The sequence below is a fragment of the Mustela lutreola genome, chromosome 4 (assembly GCF_030435805.1).
Source record: "Mustela lutreola isolate mMusLut2 chromosome 4, mMusLut2.pri, whole genome shotgun sequence".
Classification (NCBI taxonomy): Eukaryota; Metazoa; Chordata; class Mammalia; order Carnivora; family Mustelidae; genus Mustela; species Mustela lutreola.
Window position 1 is genome coordinate 49,010,143 of NC_081293.1, and position 8,045 is coordinate 49,018,187.

An 8,045-nucleotide genomic window follows, 5' to 3' on the forward strand; every position below is an offset into this window, starting at 1 on the left:
GCCTGCTTCTCCCTCTCCCACTCCCCAGGCTTGTGTTTCCTCTCTCGCTGTCTCTCTCTCTGTCAAATAAATAAGTAAAAATCTTTATTAAAAAAAAGTTTAGGAAGAAACAATATAAGGAACTAGATGAAAAATGAATAAAATGATTCATGCCTACATGCAAATAAGGAAAATGAGATTCAGAGAAGCAAAATAATTTGCCCGAGGACATGCAGCTGATAAAGGAGAGGGCAGGCCTGCAACTCAGGCGCGTCCCAATGCCAAATCTCAAATCTAATGCTCTTTGCACCAAACATAAGAGCTCTGGGGACTTGATTTTTAGAACAAATAGAAACTTTGGCAGATGGGGTGGTGGGTTCCGATAGAAAGAGTGATCTAAACCCCTAAGGGACTCAAACTTGAAAACAAGAAGTCTTGGAGAATGACTAACGAGGATCAAATGGGAAGTTTTGAAACTCTCATCCATAAACACAGCAAAATACATAAGCCATCCAGGTGTGACCCTCAAGGAGATAACATGGCATTTTCAGAGAGGCTTCCAAGAGCTAAACAAACAAACACACCGTATTTCTACATTTGAAGAGGGCCTATTGAGAAAATGTTTATTTTTCCAACTTAGTGCATGACTTTAACTGATTCTAATCAAAATCCTAAGGGAATTTTCTTTAGAAGCTGTAAAAATGACTCTAAGTTTCATCTGAAAGAATGAACAGAAAGAGTTGGGCAATAAAATATTGAAAAAAGAAACCCAGGGACAGCTAGGTATACTGGATACGAAAACTTACATGTATGAAGTTCAACATGGGTATTGGTGCAACACCACACAGGTCAACACGACAGAATATGTAGCCAGAAACACACTGGCAAATGCAAGAACCTTGTGAAGCTTCACAAACCAGTGAGAGCAGGAGGGATTGCTCAATAAGCAGAGTTGAAAATATTGGACACCTGGGGAAAAAATCCTGTTAAGAGCCTCACCTCACAGCATTATACCTTTAAACATACACACACACTATCTGGCATCTCTCTAAATATAAACATCAACGTTAGAATGAACTACAATGGAAAACATCAAGATTCAACTATGTACAAATTTGAAACTTCTGAAAGTCAAAAATCAATATATGACAATGGTTAAAGCTGGGGGATAGGGATGGGGGTGATGGGTTTAAATTACACTGTCTGGAAAGCCTGGGTGGCTCAGTTGGTTAAGCAACTGCCTTCAGCTCAGGTGCTGATCCTGGAGTCCTGGGATCCGGGAACAGGCTCCTTGCTCAGCAGGGAGTCTGCTTCTCCCTCTGCCTGCTCCTTCCTCCTCTCATGCACTTTCTCTCTCTCTCTCTCTCATTCTCTCTCTCTCAAATAAATAAATAAAATCTTTTTTAAATTAATTAATCAATTAATTAATTAAAAGTACACCTATAAGTACTAATTTTTTTAAAAATTATGTTGTTCTCTCAGAACCTTCCTGCACCTGCGTTCGGACCTCGCTGCTCCAGCCTCCGGGACACGTCCCATCCTTCCAGCCTGAGACTAGCAGTATAGAAAAAAAAATTCCATATAATTTCTTGCCCCGTACACACCTTGAGGTGAGCAAAAAAATTAAAATAAATTTTAACAATGAGGGAAATCGTGCACATCCAGGCCGGTCAGTGTGGCAACTAGATCGGTGCCAAGTTCTGGGAGGTAATCAGTGATGAACACAGCATCAACCCCACTGGAACCTACCACAGTGACAGCGACCTGCTGCTGGATCGCATCTCCGTGTACTACAATGAAGCTACAGGTGGCAAATATGTTCCTCATGCTATCTTGGTGGATCTAGAACCCGGGACCATGGACTCTGTTCGCTCAGGTCCTTTTGGGCAGATATTCAGACCAGACAACTTTGTTTTTGGTCAGTCTGGGGCAGGCAACAACTGAGCCAAAGGCCACTACACAGAGGGGGCTGAGCTGGTTGACTCAGTCCTGGATGTGGTGAGGAAGGAGGCGGAGAGCTGTGACTGCCTACAGGGCTTCCAGCTGACCCATTCACTGGGTGGGGGCACAGGCTCTGGAATGGGCACCTTGCTCATCAGCAAGATCCGAGAAGAGTATCCTGACCGCATCATGAACATCTTCAGTGTGGTACCCTCACCCAGAGTGTCTGACACTGTGGTCGAGCCCTACAATGCCACCCTCTCCGTCCATCAGTTGGTAGAGAACACAGATGAGACCTACTGCATTGACAATGAGGCCCTTTATGACATCTGCTTCCGCACTCTCAAGCTGACCATGCCAACGTACGGAGACCTGAACCACCTCATCTCAGCCACCATGAGTGGTGTCACCACCTGCCTCCGCTTCCCTGGTCAACTCAATGCTGACCTCCGGAAGCTAGCCATCAACATGGTGCCTTTCCGATGGCTCCACTTCTTCATGTCTGGCTTTGCACCTCTGACCAGCCGTGGAAGCCAGCAGTATCGGGCCCTTACTGTGCCTGAACTCACCCAGCAGGTCTTTGATGCCAAGAACATGATGGCTGCCTGTGACCCCCGCCATGGCCGTTACCTCACTGTGGCTGCTGTCTTCCATGGGTGGATGTCCATGAAGGAGGTAGATGAGCAGATGCTCAATGTGCAGAATAAGAATAGCAGCTACTTTGTGGAGTGGATCCCCAACAACGTCAAGACAGCAGTCTGCGATATCCCACCTCGTGGCCTCAAGATGGCAGTCACCTTCATTGGAAATAACACAGCCATCCAGGAGCTCTTCAAGCGCATCTCAGAGCAGTTCATGGCCATGTTCTGGCGCAAGGCCTTCCTCCACTGGTACACAGGTGAGGTCGTGGACGAGATGGAATTCACTGAAGCTGAGAGCAACATGTATGACCTTGTCTCCGAGTACCAGCAGTACCAGGATGCCACCGCAGAAGAGGAGGAGGATGTTGGTGAGGAGGCTGAAGAGGAGGCCTAAGGCAGAGCACCATCACCTCAGGCTTCTCCATTCCCTCAGCCTTCTTCCTCAGCTGCCCCTGTCCTCTCCCTCAGAATTACATTTTCTTACTCTGTCTCTTTTTTTTCCTTTTTTGGAGGGGGGTGGTCCTAGAACACAGTGCCTGGCACATAATAGGCGCTCAATAAATACTTGTTGTTTGTTGAATGTCTCCTCTCTTCCACTCTGGGAAACCTAGATTTCTGCCATTCACAGTAACCCTGTATTTCCTTTGAGTGTCCCCTTCTCCCATTTGTCCAGTTGGTATTTCCCTTTGTTTTATAAGATAATTCTCCAAGAAGCTGGGTCTCATCAGATCCCATCTAGAACCAAGTGCTTAAAACCCAGTAGATGGCCACCATCCTAAGCCCATGTGGTAGCCCCGCGGAAAGGAAACAAAGCTACCTCATAGCAGTAGAGGTACCTATAAGGAAGGGGTAGGGTTTTCTATTCTAGAGCAGTTTTGGAGAGGGGTATCCCGGCTCTTGAGTCCTAATTTCCAGGAATTTCCCTGCTCCTCTCAGCTTCAGGAGAGGTGTTGACAGTATTATCGATCTGTATTTTCCCGTCTTCTTCCAAGCTGTGTCCTGAGCTGTTTCTTTTGCTGGGGTCTGCCCCACCCTGTTAAAGCAGGATCCTTCCCTTTTCCTACATAACCACCTTCATATGTTGGATTCCTTCCTTTTCCCCTGGTTGGAGAAGGGAGCCAAGAAGGAGAAGAGGGACTAGCCTCCAGAAAGACCCTCCCCATCCCCACCCTTTCTTAGCAAACACCCAGCTCTGCTGTGTATATACAGAAAGGTTTGTACTGCCACCTAAATCTTTTGAATCATTCTTCCAGAGAGGGGACAAGGAGACCCTCCCATCTTTGGCAACATCTCATTTTTTTCCTTTTGCTATTCCCTCCCCTGCCCTTGGCTTTATCCTCTCCTACACTTCAAATTTCTATTTTGTGTTGAACTTGCTTTTTTTCATATTGAAAAGATAACATTGCTCCAAGAGCCAAAAATAAATGACAACTAAAAAAAAAAAAAAAAATTACGTTGTTGGCTCTGCTTTTGCATATGTTTAAAAACGTCCACAAATAAATAAAAATATTTTTTGAAAAGGAGGGGGATGCCTGGGTGGCTCAGTGGGTTAAGAGTCTGCCTTTGGCTCAGGTCATTATCCTGGGGTCCTGACATCAAGCCTCACATTGGGCTCTCTGCTCAGCAAGGAGCCTGCTTCTACCTCTGCCTGCCTCTCCCCCTGCTCATGTGCTCTCTTTCTTTCTTTGACAAATGAATAAATAAAAATCTTTTTTCAAAAAAGTCCATGGTTATAAAGAAGATGTGGCATATATATGTTTATATTTATATATAATGGAATATATATTGTATACTTATATAATGGAATACTATGTAGCCATAAAAAAGAAGGAAACTTGCCATTTGCAACAACATGGATGGACCTAAAGGGTACTATGCAAAGTGACATAAGTCAGAGAAGGGTAAATACTATATGATTTCACTTACATGTTGAACATAAAAAAAAATGAACAAACACAAAAAAGCAGAAACAGATCCATAAATACAGAGAACAAACAGATGATTGACAGAGGTGAGGTGTGTAGGGGGATGGACAAAATGGGTGAAGGGTATTGCGAGGTACAGGCTTCCAGTTATGGAATGAATAAGTCACAGGGATGAAAGGTAAAGCACAGGGAATATAGTCAATGATATTGTAATACCATTGTATGGTGACAGGTGGTAGCTATACTTTTGCAAGCACAGCAAAATGTCTAAAGTTGTCGAATCACTATACGGCACACCAGAAACTAATGGAATGCTGTGTGCCAGTTACACTTCAATTTAAAAAAAAAGTCCACGGTTACAAATTGAAGTATTTAAAAGTTTAAAAATTTAACATAAATTTAAAAGGCAAACAACCACCAATATAGCATATAAACCATTATTATCTTTAAGGTGTAAAGAGCCCCTCCAATGACTAATACTCACTAAAGCATCAGTAGATAAGAAGTGACCATTAGTGAATTACCCCTTCATATCCAATTCCCCTTCCTGCTTCCTCATGGGCTTTGATTTCCATTGAAAGACCCACAAGGTTCTGGGGAGGCTGACTCCATCCCCGATATTAAGGAGATCATATGACTTGGCCACCCCAATCAGTGCATCTCATTCCCCAGCCATTGTGATTGACTGAGGACGAGGCATGTGAGCAAGCCAGGCCCAAGAGAATCAATCTGAGTTTCTGAGATTAGGGACAAGGAAGCTCTTTCTTTCCCCCATGGACCTCAGTAGAGCTCTAGAAGCTTCTGGGAGAATGTTGGTATCTGCAGGAAACACCATCACCAATCCCAGAATAAAGCCAACACGAGGAAGCAGAGCCAAGAAGTCAGGAAAAACAGAGAGAGGGGCTCCATGACTGTTTTTTGGTTTGGTTTGGTTTGGTTTGGTTTTTTAAACTCAGGACCAAGTTTCATGTAAAGCTGAATGTATTCCTGTTTAAATGTATTGAACAAAAATCCTATTTTTTTTCTGGGTTTCTATTACTTGCAAACGAAAGCAATCAAACAAAAATGAGCTAACTAAGCCTGAACATGTAAAGATCTCAAGCATTCCCCCCAAGTAGAATGCAAAGAGCAGAATTCTCACATGGCCCCTAGGTGGTCAGGGAGGTCTAGGGAGGGCCAGTGTGGGCAGGCTTCCCCTCCCTCAGACGCCAAGTAGTAGTAGAGATTCATCTGAGCTCTGATTGCTGCTCTGACTCATCTCCTGTCTTCCCACAGCCCCCTTATCTCTCATCTCCAGTTTTCCTCTGAGGGAAAGGACCACTTGGGCCCCTGGAATCCCCATGGCAAGGCATACCTCCCTCAGTACCATGAACTGTCTGCCCAGGAAGATAGTGAGACACCTAGGGGCAAGTGTGTTGGTTGAGACCCAGACTCTCCAATCTGCAGGTCCTTTCTCCTGGCCTAAGATTGGAAAGCAGATTGGGGAATCTTCCAGCACATGCAGTCTCACTGGGAGTGGTCAAGAGTGGAGGCTACCTACACCAGCCATCTGAGTATGGCCTCTTCAATCTGACCAGGCCAAAACAGGACCTTCTCCTGTCACCCAGACAGGACCAAATTCACAGTCACAGATCATTAAATCAGAACGCCAAATGAACAAACCCAACAGCCAATGCATTCATCCACAGTGGTAGCGTTCCCTCTGCAGACTATGCCCATATGCACGATCCCTCCATGTATCTCAGTCCCTGAAATGGCCTAATAAGCATAATATTGGGGCCAATGAAAACTCAGATCCTCCCCCAGGCATGGGGGTGCCTGGTGATCTGAGCTGCCCCTGCTCACTGCCTGTCCCTTCTCTTCCAGTCCCCTGAACTCGGCCCCAAAATGTATTTTGCCAAGTTTGATCCTAGAAATTCTCTTTTTCTAAGACAACTCTTTTTCATAATCACCTTTGTCTATTTTTTAACTATTTCCTTTCCTAGTTGTTATTTTTACATTTTAACTATATTTTGAGCATATTTGATAGAGAATAGAAAGGATAAATGCAACAAATTTAAGTTAAAATTATCTATTAAAATGACCACCCCTCGGGGCACCTGGGTGGCTCAGTGGGTTAAGCCGCTGCCTTCGGCTCAAGTCATGGTCTCGGGGTCCTGGGATTGAGTCCCATGTCGGGCTCTCTGCTCAGCAGGGAGCCTGCTTCTCTCTCTCTCTCTCTCTCTCTCTCTCTCTCTCTCTCTCTTTGCCAGCCTCTCTGCCTACCTGTGATCTCTCTCTGTCAAATAAATAAATAAAATATTAAAAAAAAAAAATGACCACCCCTCAACTCACCATTCAACGAAGAGCTAGAACCTCACCAATAACTTGTATCTGCCTCTCCCATCCACATCCTTCCCCTGCAAAATAGCCACATCTTGAATTTTTGTGTTTTTCATTCCTTTATGGTTCTTTGCACTGTTCACACATATGAATGAATTATACAATTGGAGCTATACTCTGCATAGTCTTCTACAGACTGGCATATTTCACTTAATATTGTTTATAAGACATATTCATGTTGTTCCAAATTGCTGAGGTTTGTCCATTTTAATTGCTGCATGTTATTCCTCCGTATAAAATTGTAACCTGCTGTCTATGTCCCTCTGCCTGTCTGCAGACACTGACATTGTCAAAGATCTTGAGGGCTTTGCACCATACTAAACGTGCTTCTATAAACATTTCTGCACACTTCTTCATACATGTAATGCCTACACACAAGAGGCTCTCTGGGGTCTATACCTGGGAAGGGCATGGTTGGGTCAATGAATAGTCAAATGTTCAATTTCACAAGAAAATGTCTAGCTGTGTTCCCACAGTCTCTCTTTATGTGGTTGCCAATATTTCTGTACCCCATTATTCACTCCCCAACCTGTAAGGCGATTAATAATAAGCCTCTACTCCTGCCTGTAGCATGCAGTGTCTTGCTGTGGATGGAGCATACCTTCCTGCCATGTGACTTGCACATACCAACAGAATATGACAAGAAGTGACAAGTACCTTGTCTAAGCAGGAGCTTGAAGAGCCACCACAAGGATCTGCCTTTGTTCTTTTTCCCCTCTGCTGTGAAATTATCATGCCCTAGATGGAAGCTCTTCCCCCACTCTGGGTCCTTGGATGAAGATACATGGAGCAGAGCTGTAGCCATCCTCAGTGACAAAAATTATGAGAGAGAAATAAACCATTGTTATAAGCTACTGAGTGCAGGGGCTGTTTGTTACTGCATCATAATACAGCAAAACCTACCTGACACAAGATACTCAACAAATATTTACTGAGCATCTCCCACATGCCGGGCATGGTGCTGGGTTCTGTGAAAGCAATGATGGTCAAGATAAACAAGGTCACGGCTTCCTGGGGTTCACACTCTATACAAGCAGCAGGTCCCAAAGGCCCTCAAGATTTTCACATATAACTCCCAAAAACAAACTCATCAGTTAAGACTCCTTCTGTCAGAAGTGATGCACTTGATAAAGAAACATGGAAATTTGGGGATTTTTTTTAAAGATTTTATTCATTT

General features: G+C 44.2%; 1 pseudogene; it reads left to right on the forward strand.

Moving 5' to 3' along the window:
• Nucleotides 1-1,602: 1,602 nt before the first annotated feature.
• LOC131828782 (tubulin beta chain-like) lies at nt 1,603-3,987 on the forward strand (annotated as a pseudogene).
• Nucleotides 3,988-8,045: the final 4,058 nt, after the last annotated feature.